The sequence below is a fragment of the Chenopodium album genome, chromosome 19, assembly GCF_948465745.1.
Source record: "Chenopodium album chromosome 19, dcCheAlbu1.1, whole genome shotgun sequence".
In the NCBI taxonomy this organism is placed as follows: Eukaryota; Viridiplantae; Streptophyta; class Magnoliopsida; order Caryophyllales; family Amaranthaceae; genus Chenopodium; species Chenopodium album.
Genome location: NC_137852.1, coordinates 40,652,252 through 40,667,011, shown reverse-complemented (window position 1 = coordinate 40,667,011; position 14,760 = coordinate 40,652,252). Strand labels below are relative to the sequence as shown.

Here is a 14,760-nt window from a genome sequence, read left to right as displayed (position 1 = left end):
TTAAGAAAAATTGTTAAAAATAATCCGAACTTTCACATATTCGCTTTAAATAATCCCAACCTTGAATTATTATTAAATAATTCCTACTTTGAGGTGTAATCGATCAAAAATAATAGCAATTGACTTCAACTGCTTTTATTTTTGATCGAAAGCAATTCCGTTGATATACTTCGTATAAAATACATGCTATACCTGTAAAAAAAAATGCTACTCCTATAAACAAATATACTTCCTCCGGTTTTTATTATTGAACCTTACAAGTTTGGCACAATAATTTTGGTAGTTGGAAAAAGGAAGACAGATAAAGATAAAATACAAAAGTGATCATGTGTTGAAACATAACATATAGAATAAGTGTGAAAAAGTAAGGGCATGTAGGGTATTTGCAGTGTGAACATAAATATTTTTTGTCCTAAAATAGAAATGGTGCAATATTAAAGTGGTGCAATATTAAAGTGGTGCAATATTAAAAGAATGGAGGAATTGAAGTAGTTATTATAATCCAACAAAAAGAAGTTGCATAAAATAAAAAGTCATTTTATTTAGGAAAATTTGATTCCAATAATTCAACCTTTGCTCTATCTTTTTTTTATTAATCCAACCTTTTGATTATTCACTAATAATCCAAGCTTTACACCCTATTCTATTCTATTAGGCCAAACTGGTTACCTACCTCTAATAGCAAGTCATCTTGCCATTGTCACACTATAATTCGTCCAAATATTTAAAAAAAAATCAGAAAATTTCAAATTATATTTAATTTTTTTCCCCTTCCTTCAACCTCCATCCTTCCCTTTCACCTTCATTAATGGCTGTCCTCTTTCCCACCACCTCCATCCTCCACATTCCCTCCTTTTTATCCGGTAGCCTCACCTTCCCCTCCCTTTTTTCCAACAGCATCCCCCTTCACTCCCTTTCCTGGCAGCCCTCTTACCCTCCACCACCTCTCACCAACACACGTACCGCAACTCTCACATAGCCACATGACCCACAACGCTAGCAGCCACCACTGCAACTCCCAACAACTATGAGATGTAGATTGATATTCCGACTACCCTCCCTCTTCTTGAATCCCCAACCCGAAAACCCCAATTAACTCGAAATCCCAATCCATGACCCAGATAAACCCCAATTCAATCCCTAACCCAAAAACCTCCCACCTCCTTCAAATTGATAAACCCGCATTCGCATTTGTTTAAATTTTTGGGTTTTTGTTGGAGTATTTGTCAATTGATTTTAATGGCAGAAGGAGGAGGTGGATTTGCAGGGAGTAAGAGTGAGAGATAGAGTGAGGTGGAATTATGGGAGGTAGGGAGGTGGCTGAGGGGGTGGTTGGAATCAGAAAACGGATGGGAAGGGGTGGCAGGGAGGTAGGGAGGTGGGGATGGTCAGAGAAGGGGAAATTGGGTGGCTGGGGAAGGACTTTTGTTTTTATTTTTTATTTTTTTAAAATCCTTATTAAAAAAATTGAATGTGAAAAAAAAATAAAAAATTACCTGAACAATAGGTAGCAAGTCAACTTGGCCTAATAGAATACAATGGGGTGTAAAGCTTGGATTATTGGTGAATAATCAAAAGGTTCAATTAATAAAAAAAGATCGAGTAAAGGTTGGATTATTATGTGTCAAAAAAGGTTGGATTATTAGAATCAAATTATCCTTTTATTTATTTCTTACTAGAAGTACAATTTAATGAGAAACATACAAAACTATCAAAAATGTTGTTGATAGTATTTGAAAGAAAATCCTGACCTCTTTAGTTTCTCTTGTAAGTCATGAAGAAGTTCCCTAACCATTGTAGGATTAAGATGATTAATCCAATCCCCAACCTCACCTTTCCTAAATAGAGCATTATTCTCAACAAAATCATAAAATTTACCACTTTTATTCACCTCCTTTTCCTTTAAGCTATCAATATTACAAAGCTTGATTATCTCTTCTACAATGTTTGCTTTTAATTCCTCTTCCGAAAACGGGCTACCCATAAACTCCGCTAGCCTCATTACTTGACCACTTGGATCCGCCTTTAACCCTTCATATTCCAAGAACAACACCTTGTTAGGGTTTCGTGTATGCTCGTCCCAAAACCCTAATATGTGATCCTCATATGAACCAAATGGAAAATCCCCCTTACAAAAATTTTCAAAATATTCCTCTATCATATCCGGTGTAATGATTTCATCTCTTTCGCATTTTAGATTAAAATGCCATAATGAAATGAACGTGTCCAAAGGGTTTCGACAAACATAAACAATTTTACATTTAGAGGTCTTGATAGAATCCGGTAGAGACGGATATGGTATGTGGGTAGCCAAGAGTCTAGGCGAGGGTAGTTTGGTTAGATCAGGTTGACATCCCTTGATTTTTGAGTAAAGTTTGTACTCGAATTGGAGAACGAGTTCATGAGGATTTTGAGTATGAAGTGGGTGTTTAGAAAAATCGGGAAACTTTTTCCGATTAATGATGGAAAAAATAAGAGATTTTAGCCAAGTAGTGCCACTTTTGGGAAGGCTGGCTAGGATAATATCCGAATCAAAGGCATGAAAGTGTGTTTGGAATGAAATTGTGGGTTCAAGAACAGGGCACCAAAATCCTTGGTATAGATAAGTAGGATATGAACCAAGCCATAATTTTTTAGGAAGGGTGAGTTGTAGTTGTTTTAGTTTGTATTCTTCTATATCCTCTAAAGAGTTTGGTTTAGTGCTAGTTGACATGGGTATATAATTTAGCGTAGGCCTTTGATTTAGAGGTAAAATGGAGTAAGATTACAACTCTTGCAAGGAGCTAGGCGTTTATAGAGGGAATATATATAAATATAGAGATATGAGATATTGGGAAATATATATGTGACATATTAAATTTCTCTTTCTAAGGCCCTGTTCTTTTGACCTTCTGTGATCTGGTGAAATCTGCACTGCTCTGTTCCGCTGAAATCTGCTTTGTTATGCTGAAATTTGTTATATTGTGCTTTGCATGGCTGAAATCTACTATGCCCTGAAGCTCAAAAGAGCAGGGTCTAATTCAATTTAATGAACCAACATTTCTTATAGGCAGTTGAATCCAACTTTACTAGTCAATGCTTGAATGTACGGAGAAATGGTAGAAAATCCCCACTTGTCCATTAATGCTTGTCTTATTGACATTATTGGATGTAATTATCAGCATTAGCTACACTTCAAGTTTTCAACCAATTTTTAAACGGGTGTAATTATCAGCAAAATGATTACTTTGGTAGGTAGAGTTAATTATTACAACGAATGAAACAGTACAATGGGTCAATGGGAGGCCTAGAAATCTCAAGGTCAGCATCTTCAATCGTGGAAGCATTGCATACCATTATTTTGGATAGATTTTTTCGCACTTATTATTGTAAGAAGACAACTACCACAATTTTTAATTTATTTCAATGTGAAATTTAATGCCTTGAGTCAAAAACAAGTAAAATGGACTACCAAGTAATTAGGACTACTGATCAAAACGTGTAATATGATTCGAAAACAACTCGTTTTACTTCTATATAGTATATTGTATATATGAATTTAGCCATTGAGCGTATGTGTCTAAAATGTCTCTACATTTAAATGTTTTGAATCAATTTGTTATCTATAGTTCTATAAGACGTAACCTAGGACTCTAGAAGTGCGTCTACAACTAGGTCACTTGGCCTTTTTCTTACGGAGTACCAACCAACCAAACGTTATCTATAATTCTATAAAACGTAATATAGGACTCTAGAACTTTTTTTTTTTATAGCTAAATTTCTCTTACATACTTCACTTTTTCTCCATAGTTTATAATAACTCCATAGGACTATTTCATTTTAATGGCAGCCTCAGAACCCACAAACACAAAATCTCAAGTGCAATTGGAAGATGATGAGTTTAAACAAGATGAAATCACCCTTCAAAAAGATCAATTGTGGTTTGGTTTTCCATTACACTTTTATCAAGGTTTTTGGTGCCTAAATATGATTTCAGAGATTGTAAACTCCTTTCAAACCAACTTTCAAGCTCAAGATACTGATGTTATTTTAGCTAGCCTACCAAAAACAGGCACAACATGGTTAAAATCTCTCCTTTTTAGCGTTGTTAATCGAAAAAAATATTGTGATGTTTCTCAACACCCTTTGCACTCAATAACTCCCCATGAGCTTATCGATCATCTTGAGTTTGAAGTTTACAAAAATTGCCATGGTAATGATCTACCAAACTTAACTAAAATTCCCTTACCTCGACTTTTTGCTACCCACATGCCATATTCACCATTGCCTGAATCAATTAAAACATCCAAATGTCGAATTATTTATGTTTGTCGAAACCCTTTAGACAATTTTGTTTCGTTATGTCATTTTTGGCCTAAATTTTATCTAAATAAAGGCATGAAATTAGATGTGAATATAATGGAGGAACATTTAGATAAGTATTGCAAGGGGATATTACCATTTGGGCCCTATGAAGATCACTTGTTAGGGTATTGGAAGGAGAGCATGCAAAACTCAAACAAGGTGTTGTTCTTGGAATACGAAGGGTTAAAGAAAGAACCAAAAGATCATTTGAAAAGATTGGCTGAGTTCGTGGGTTGTCCGTTTTCGAAGGAGGAGGAGAAAGGCAATGTCATAGACGAGATAATAGAGTTATGTAGTATTAAAAGTTTGAAAGAAATGGAGATAAATAAGAGTGGCAAGTATTATGAATGGTTTGAGAATAAGGCCTTGTTTAGGAAAGGAGAGGTTGGAGATTGGTCCAATTATTTGACTCCTTCAATGGCTAAGCGTATTGAAGAAATGCAAGAGAGGCTTAAGGAGGCTGGTTTTTCTTTTACATACTACAATAATTTGAAAGCCAAGGATAACTCAGTTGATTAAAGTTTTCCTCCCGATGCCAAAGAATTATGATATCAAGGTCCAAGTACATGGAAAATAATTATGAGTTTTGGAACGTAAAATAAAACTTGTGTAGTACAAGGATTTGAGCCTAATAAAGAGTTGTCTAAATAGGAATTTCCATTCATTGTTTCTCGTTTTTAGTGTAATTGTATTGTTGTTCTAAATATAATAGCGTCTGCCCTTCTAGGCTTTCTATTTTTACGGCATTGAAGTTTATTGTACTCTTGTTAGTTGTTTTCTAAAGTTGCTTTTGTTTGTAATCTTGCATTATTTTCAATGTATATATCAATGTCTATTGTTATGTACTAGCACTATTATTATGTGTTCACTATAATATGAAGATTAATTTTTAGCAACAAATTTTTTGCAACAAAGAATTTCTTTTTTTATTTCTCATAAAATCAGCAACAAAAATATTTTGGTCATTACCAAAGCCTATAATATCTATCATAATATCATATACATACGTGTTGAGTATTGAGTTTTGTTTATTGACGGTTTGGTTTGGCCACCGATGATAGTGTTAGTTATTTTGGGGTACTCTGATCTGTATAATGGCAATATAAGGTAAAGTCAAATCCTTGCATGTGAAGGATTATATCCCAAATTCGATCGGGTCTGAACTCTCAAGTGCAACCATCGATATCATGCATAATGCCTAGGCTTTGTCATAGAAAATAATGGGGCCTAAGTCCTTAATAATAGCACTGAATTATTTTTGAGGGAAAAAAATAATACCACTAAATTTTTATAATGCCTAGTCTTTATCATAAATGTAAATAAATTTAAGGGTTTAATAATTAAGTCTACATCAGTTGAGAATTGAGAGTGTACATTGCATAGTGGTATTTTAGGGTTGATGGATAGTCCCATCCCTTGTGAAGGATCTATCAACCTCACTCCTCAGGTCTCAAGTGGAATAATAATGGCAAATTTTGGAGGGTGTGCAAAATGACATGTAATAATTGTATGGGTTTTCCACTCGTGAAAAATGCTGAAGTAATATTAAAAAGGATTTTTTTACTTTTATCACTTAAAAAAATCAAAAAATTGTTTCCCCACAAAACTTCTGAAAATTATTTTTTACTACCTACCGTCAAGAAAACCGTTAAATCTAATGGTGTGAAGCGTAAACATGTTCTTCACAAATTTAGGGGGGCATTTTGATCTTTGGGTCCAATTTAAGATCAGAATTGACAAAAAATCATTGAAATGCCTCATTTTGCGTGTTTCAAGAAAATATAGGTATTTTTAGTAAGAAAAACGATCCAATTATAATAATTTTTTGTCAATGCTGACCTCAAATTGGATCCTTAGGACCAAAATGCCCCCAAAACCGGGCCTAAAGACCCTGTGTTTGACATAAAAATTGATGCATTTAAAATTCCGCTAGGTTTACCATTTACGATAGGTGGTAAAAAAAAAATTTATTTTATTTTATTTTATTTTTTTTGGAGGTAAATTACAAAAGTTTTTATGGTAAAAAACAAATTTTGATTTTTTTGGTGGTAGAAGTTAAAAAAATCCTAATAAAAATACAAGAATTTGCGTTTAAATATTTTATAACGATATTCAATACGGACAATACCAATTTGTCATAAGTGCAAACAACACCAGTTTGTTATATGCATGGGCATAAATTGCTTACAAAAATCCACATTCTTTACAAGTGAATGACTTTTTACTTTATTGGAAAATTTGTCAGGAACTACACGCTTAATAGGGGTATTTGGAAATACCTACCCACTAAAAAAGTTTATCAAAAAAACTACCCCCTAAATTTAAAAAGTTAGAGTAGCACTACCCATTTGCATTTTCCGGCGAGAATGTCCGGCTCATGGGCCCACTTTTTCAATTTTTCTCTGAAACGACACAATGCAATGACAAATTAGACCTTAATTTCTAAGAACCTAATCGTTACACCCTAATATCAAAATTCATAATTAATGGATTAAAAAAGAAGAATTACCTATGAATTGCATACCCTACTTGTTTTCACTTCTTCAATTAGGAATTTTCAGAAGAAAAATTGAAAAAGTGGGCCCCACACGCCGGACTTTTTCGTCGAAAAATGCAAATGGGTAGTGCTACTCTAACTTTTTAAATTTAGGGGGTACTTTTTTTAATAAAATTTTTTAGTGGGTAGTTATTTCCAAATACCCCTATTTAGCATGTAGTTCCTGACAATTTTTCCTACTTTATTTACAAGATAATAAATTAGTTTGTTTAACGCGTGCGCGTTTGTTTTTTTTTTAATAAGTTTCTTGGTCAATAAATATATATATCATTGTCAATTTACTCATTTTAGTGTATGTATTGAAGATATTTTTTCTTCTAATTTGTATATATGATGTTGAAGTTTGTATTAGAGATATAATATACTTATTCTATCTCTTGATATCTTGAATAATAATACATGATATAATAATTTTCAAATTATCAAGAGACATATGACATCTCTAATAGTCTGATCATAGTTTTATTACTTTTCCATTTGGAAAGTAAAAAGCTTTGTTGTCCACATACATATTACATCTTGTAGACACCCATATGTGTCTCCCCAAAACCAAACCCGGTGATGAATGCCTTTCACGTCGAACCATAATCGAATGAGGTGAAAGTGTGGAAAGTCAAGTGTTGCGGTTTAGTTTTTATTAAAAATTCTCTTTTCTCTGTTTTTGAAAACAACCTTATTTTATTAAAAATAGCCAATCCAGTTTAATTTGGTCCATAATAAGGGTCCAATAATAGAGTAATTGGATGGGGCTCGAAAAGACATTTCAAACGATATATTATAAGCCCAATTCCGATGAGTATTGAGGAAGTTATAATTGGTATACACTAGACCCTAGTGTAGGTACCACACCCTACACCCCCCTCTAAACGATGCGTTTTACAATCTCCCTCATAAACCCACTTTCTGCAATTGTACAGTAAAAATAAAACCACCATTTATCTTTTTTCACTTTCTCTCTCCTCACCCATGTTCTGAATTTTCTCTCTCTACACCCATTTTCAGCATTTTCTAATCCAAAATTTTCAACAAACTTTGCGACAAATTATCCAAAAAAGTTGTTCAACTACTACATAATTCAACAAATCAAGGTTGAAATTCAAAGGAATAAGTGATTTTGTTAATATTTAATTCGAAAAAGAGTATAAACCCTAATTTTTATAATTTATTGTTGCAATTGTGTTAAAGGAACATTTACTATTTTTAGTTTTAAAACTAGTAATTTGAACAAGTACATTTTGAATTTTGAGTAGAAGTATTTTATTTTTTTTATTGCAGTATGAAGGAAATAGCTTCAGAGAAGAACATCAAAAAAAATCTGGAGAAAAGTAAGCATTAATTAAATTAGTTCGTAGTGGTTTTTTTTTTTTTAAAAAAAAAAAAATTATAAATGTTCATTTTCATTTTGATAAATGTTCATTTATATATTAGTATACAATCATTCACATGTTAATAAATGATTTATACAAATATTTATTTATATATTACTACATAGTCATTGTAAAAATCTCCTATTGTAGATCAAGAACTTTTAAAAGATATTAAAATTTATGGTATAGATGTTAACATTTCTACAATTCCGAGGTAATATATGAACATATACTGAATTATAAATGTTCATTTGTATATCTGAATCTATTTGAGTTTATATATGACTTTATATGCCAAAATAAAAAATGTTCATTTTTATGATACGTTATGCACATTTATGAAATGCATAAATATTCATTCATGTGAGTTAAGAAACTGACTTATGCATACTATGAAATCTTTTGATCATATATGAAATTCATAATGTTCATTTACATATATAGTAATGTAAATCAATGTAAGCATTATACTATAATCTTAGCAATTTTTATTGAAGAACTAATAAATTTATATCTGTACATTCTTCAGTTTTGTTTGCAGAGCGAAGGAAACCGTTTCAGAGAAGAGAAACAAATATTATAATTCGTAGTTATTTTTTTTTATTATAATTTCTTTAATTTTTTTATTTTTATGAATGTTCATTTTCATTTTGTTAAATGTTCATTTATATGTTAGTATAACGTCATTCACATTTTAATAGATGATAAATGTTAATTTACGTGTTGATAAATGTTCATTTTCATTATATATAAATATTAATTTACGTATTGATAAATGTTTATTTTTCGTTCTTATTCATGATCAACAAGTAAATGCATTAATTTTAAAATGAATATGTGCATATACTTAAAAGTTGATTTTTATTCTTGTCAAAAAAAAAAGAAAAAGTTCATTTTTATACTACTAATTAAAGCACCCAATTATATCATGAATTAGTTATTTTAACAAATTTAATAAGGAATTTCAATAAGAGTGTGTGTTATGTTGTAGTTTTCATGGAAATGATTCTTACAATTACAATAAGGAGTGTGTGCTACGTTCAAAAATTTTCAATAACAAGTACAAAATTATAAATTTTATACATTTTTCATCTATAATAATGCTCCTTAATTAAATGTTCAATTATAAATATTTGTATGTTCATTTACAACTATTAATAAAATATGTTCAGTTTTGAAATATTATATGTGCAAAATAACGTCAATTGGGGAGCGGGGGTGTAGGTAGCAGAAGCTACACCGGAGTGTAGTGTAAAATTTTCAAGGAAGTTATGGCCAAAATACTAAACTGAGCCCGGTTCATTATTTACATACGACCCAATGATCTAGAGGAGGGCCCAACGTTAATTATTATTTCTAAAAATAATTAGGATTAATTATAACTTTCTAGAAGTTTCTAGAAGGTTCTTTTAAATTCTAATGGAGTTAGGATTAATAATTATTTTAAGATGAATTTTTATTTGGAATAAAATATTATTATTTTATTATTATATTATTATTTTTTAATTATACGTTTTATCTTCTGTACGGATTCCGTAGATCAAATTTGGTTAAAGATCGAATTTCGTAGGCTGTCGCCTGGCAACAGAGTGTATTTCTGGCGACAACGTGTAGTTTTATTCCTTATCAAATTCTGTCAATTTCTGGACTATTTTCCTTATAAATAGGGTCCTCGACCTCCGTTTTTATTCATCAACTCTCATCAAGAATTACTTGATTTCTCTCTTTCTCTCTCTTTCTAAACCAACCTTTTGCAAACACAATACCGCACTCATAAGATCTTGATACACCTAGCCAAGTTCGAAGTTGCCTTCACCCTAGACGTGAAAGGTTTATAATTTCTGAGGGTTTGGTCCTTAATCCAGTCTAAACTTTATAACACTTTCTTTTAATTATTTAATTTAATTCTTTTATTTATTATTTTCATTGAAGTTTACTAACTTGTGTATTTTGTTATTAGAAAGAGGTACGAGGCTTCAAAGTATATGATCTTATTACTCTCTTTCAATGTAGAAAGCATGTTTATATTGTTTAATTCCTAGTATCATGTTAGGATGTTATTATTGCTTTTTAGTATCATGTTTAGGGTGTTTTATTCTTTCTAATAGCATGTTAGTACCATGTTAGGTTTAAAGCTTTGATCTTTATGCTTAGTGACATGCTAAGATTTGTTATTAATCTTGTTAGTATCATGCCTAGGATCTTGCTATTATTATTAAGCTTTAGTATGCCTTATCATGATTATGATTATTATTATTGTTATGATGGTTATTATTATGTTGCTTGATATTATTTATATTTGTTTTTATTGCTTGATCACGCCTTTTATGCATGTTTAAAGGGAATTTGTACTTGAAATCACGCTTAATAAGATAATTAATAATTTGGTTTAGGCTAATGTGATTTTAATTCAAGTGATCGCCAATAATAGATTTATTTGTGCATTAATATTCAACCAACATAGATTAAACAGGTTTAGGGCTAATCCTAATGTTTGCATGTTAGTTAGAAAGCGCACATGAATACGAGTAGAATAAAGTAGAGGCCTATTTTATAGGACGGGTCCTTTCTTTTGTAGATTGGATTCGTACCTTCATTCCCGAACCCTATTTGGTTCATGACCTTATGGAGTTGACGATCTCCTGGATCGTTTTGGGTTTACAAGTTCTTAAAACTTGTTGACGACTCTTTTGCTTTAGCTTTCTTCCTTTTGGAACGCCACCATACTTTAGTGTATGATCACAGTAGGGTTCAAGCTTGGGGTTATAGTGCTTGAAATATTCCCCACACATCTCTAACAGTCTGATTATAGAGTTTTGATGATGATGAATAAAAAGCAAATTTCAACTAATGAGATTTCTCTAAGTGTTGTGATTAGAATAGGTGAAGTTGACCTTGGAAGTGAAAGAGTAACCTACCTATGAAGACTCAAGGAGAATCCAAGGAAAGTTAAAGAAAGTAGAAGAAGAGTTCCACAATGGAACTAATTGAGTTCCCTAACAGGAACATGAAGAGAAGCTTTCTAAACGAGCTTGACAGCAAGTTGAGAAGCTTAACTTAGTCTGCGTTGAAAACAGCAAGTTCCATAAGAACTTGGCCAGCAAAGGAGCTAGAGTATGATGGACAGCAGGATCTCAAATCATGGACTATATGAAGCCCAAGTATCCTTAACCTACAGAATTGACGTAATAATCCAGCTAGATGATAAGTTTGTTAAGTTTATTATTCTAAGGATTATTGTAAATATGTTAGGTTAATTTATGCATGGAAATTATTAGAGATGTGACAAAGCTTCACTACTACAAAAATAGGCAAAGCAATCTGTCATAAAAGACCTGTTGGTTGATACAACAGGTCACTTTGATATAAGACACCTAACATTAGAGATATCAGGTCTCTTATATGTCAAAAAGTTTATCAAGAGATAGAAAGAAGGAAATAAGAGACTTGTTGTTCATCATAACAGGTCTCTTATGTTTGTATGGGCCCACTATCTCGTAAGTCTTAAACCGACCCTCGCCTTTCCACCATTCATTCTTTCACCTCCTGTTTCTCTTTCCTCTTCTCACCTTAATTAAGCCGCCCAATTTCCTATCCCTCCATTAATTTGTTCGTTAGCTCCTCTCTCTATCTCTTCCTCTTCCACTTTCTTCCTCCATTAATGCTATGCAAGAAGCACCAAGGTCAATCTAGTCATTGTCACAGTCAAGAAGCCCCATGACTTCCAACCCATAATCTTCACTTTTCATCAGATCTGGAACTCAGTCGCAATTCAAGAGGGTGTTTTATCCCTCCTAGTCGCCACTACCCTTCAAGAGGCCGCTTCAGGAAAAGAAGCATATAGGAGATTCAAATTCATCTCCAACAAATCTCGCTGGCCACTATGACGATGCTCCTTTTGGCTTATTTCCGTTTTCTACAAATCCCTAATTTAAATATCTCCCAATTTCATCAATAACAAGTGACCCTATTTTCTACAAAGCAATTCAGAGGTAATACTTTTAACAAATCATCTACAATTGAATTTTGCTACTTTTATCTCATGTTCATGGTGTCGATTTTATCTAATGTTCATAGTGTTGACTTTATCTCATGTTAATCATGTTCACAGGGTCGATTTTTGCATCATAATTATACTCTGATTTTATGATTATTACCACCTTTTTCTTTTATTTTATTTAATTTAATTTTTTTTTAATATAATCTTTTAATAAAGGATTTGTCTATGGTTTATAATATATTGGATTTTAAAAAATTATTGAATTGTTATCACTTCTAATTTGGGTAGGAGACAAATATAGTTTACAAATACTGATTATTCATTTTTTCCCCTATTTCAGTGGCTGTTGACTGTTGTATCTTGGATTCCATCCCATGAATTTGCAGGTGTATGTTTCACTTTGAAATATGGTAGTGTTGCAGAGGTAGGTACTCTTTTTGATTTTCTTATATGAGCTAATTAAATTTCTTCAGAGGCTTGGGCCCTATTCTTTTGAGCTTCTGGGCAGAGCAGAGCAGAGCAAAGCAGAGCAGATGTCAGCAGATTGAAGCAGAGCATAGCAGAGCCGAGCAAAGCAGAGCAGAGCCGAGCAGATTTCATTATTATTATTATTATTATTATTACTATTATTATTATTGTTATTATAATTATTATTAAATATTAATTACTATTATTAAATATTAATTATTTATTATTATTATTAAATATTAACTATTAACTATTCTTATTAAATATTAATTAATATTATTATTAAATATTAATTATTATTATTAAATATTAATTATTTATTATTATTATTATTAAATATTAATTATTATTATTAAATATTAATTATTTATTATTAAATATTAATTATTTATTATTATTAAATATGAATTATTTTTTTTATTATTAAATATTAAATATTATTTATTATTTTTATTTTTATTATAATTCAATATTAAGTATTAATTTTAAGCAGAGCGTGGCAGAGCATAGCAGATTTCAGCAGAGCAGAGCATAGCATAGCAGCTCTAAAGAAAGGGTATTTGCATAAATTATATTATTGGACAGGTGTTTGACGTCTACAAGTTATACTATTGAGATGTGGAGTATGCTTGTAAATTTTTTTTAAAGTTGTAGATTATTTCAACAAGTTTCTATACTTGTAAATTAATGTAATAATTTAATACTTGTAAATTTCAATAATAAGTTTATATAAGTTTCTTTAATGGATTCCTTTTGTAATTTATAATTTTTTTTGTTGCCAATTATAGTAGAGTAATAATACCCATGATTATCATAGGAATTTTAATTTTTTTAAAAAAAAAGCTATACATTGAAGAGACCCGTTATGTAACATAACAGGTCTCTTTGGTACCTACCAAAGAGACCTGTTATGTTACATAACAGGTCTGTTTCTCTTATAAAATAAATAATTTAAATACGCTCAAAGAGACCTGTCGTCTCACTTATTAGGTCTCTTATCAAATACAAAGAGACCTATTCTATAGAACAGGTCACCTGTGAGCTAGAGACCTCCTCTAAACAGGTCTCTTAGGCCTATTTTAATAGGTTTCTTAGACCTTTTTTGTATTAGTGCTTGGCAAGCTTTACAACTGAAAAGTATATAAAACATAAGTTTAATTTACGAAAAGATTTTCTCAAGATTTTATTTTATAAAAATACGGCTCTATAAATATATTATTCTTTTCATAAATTTATCTTTGATAAGTTTCATAAAATGATTTTCGTTACAAAAGATTTACATAAAAACATATTTTATGAAAATGGTAGTTTTACAATTTCTATCTTTTGGAAAACTCTACTTTACATACGGGTATCACTTGTATATAAAGTAGAATTCATAGTTAACACACTTTGTGAGTTTATACATGAAGAATCTAAAGAGATCTTGCAAGTGTAAGTTTGCCAAGTCTAAACTTTATCATATTAGTTTCGAATTCCATGTGTAACTTTCCTATCACATATTAGAAGTCAAGTGTTTGTATCTTTTTGGTTTGGGTGAGTGTTTAACATTATTGCATACAGTTTGAGAGTAGAATCTAAGTCCAGGACTTAGGTTGGGTAGGATAGGGTCCTCTCGAGTAGTAAGTATAGTCTGGAGCTTGTGAGAAAAGGTCTGTTCATGATAGGTTGTAACTAGGAGAGTTTTCCCTATTACAGTGAATTAATTTGGTGTTTGAAATCCCGTAGAGGGCCGAGCTTTTACTTATAGTTGAGCCCTAGAAGGTTTCCTCGTAATATCCTGTGTGCATAGCTAAGTTCCTTTTATAATCTGTTTTCTATTCCGTAAAAGTAGTCACTAGAAACTCACATAAAATTCACCCCTCTTGTAGTGTTCGTCTCAACTAATAGAAAGTTTGAAAGAGATGGAGGTTAATACAAGCGACAAGTTATCCTTGGTTTGAGAACAATGCTTTATTTAGGACAGGCAAGATTGGAGACTACTAGACCAATTACTTGACTCCTTCGATGGCTAACTGAATTAT

General features: G+C 31.5%; 2 pseudogenes; one reads left to right on the top strand and one right to left on the bottom strand.

The window, feature by feature from the left end:
* Positions 1–1,459: 1,459 nt before the first annotated feature.
* Positions 1,460–2,752, bottom strand: LOC145595597 (cytosolic sulfotransferase 15 pseudogene; annotated as a pseudogene).
* Positions 2,753–3,739: 987 nt separating this feature from the next.
* LOC145595596 (cytosolic sulfotransferase 5 pseudogene) lies at positions 3,740–5,092 on the top strand (annotated as a pseudogene).
* The last annotated feature ends 9,668 nt before the right edge of the window (positions 5,093–14,760 follow it).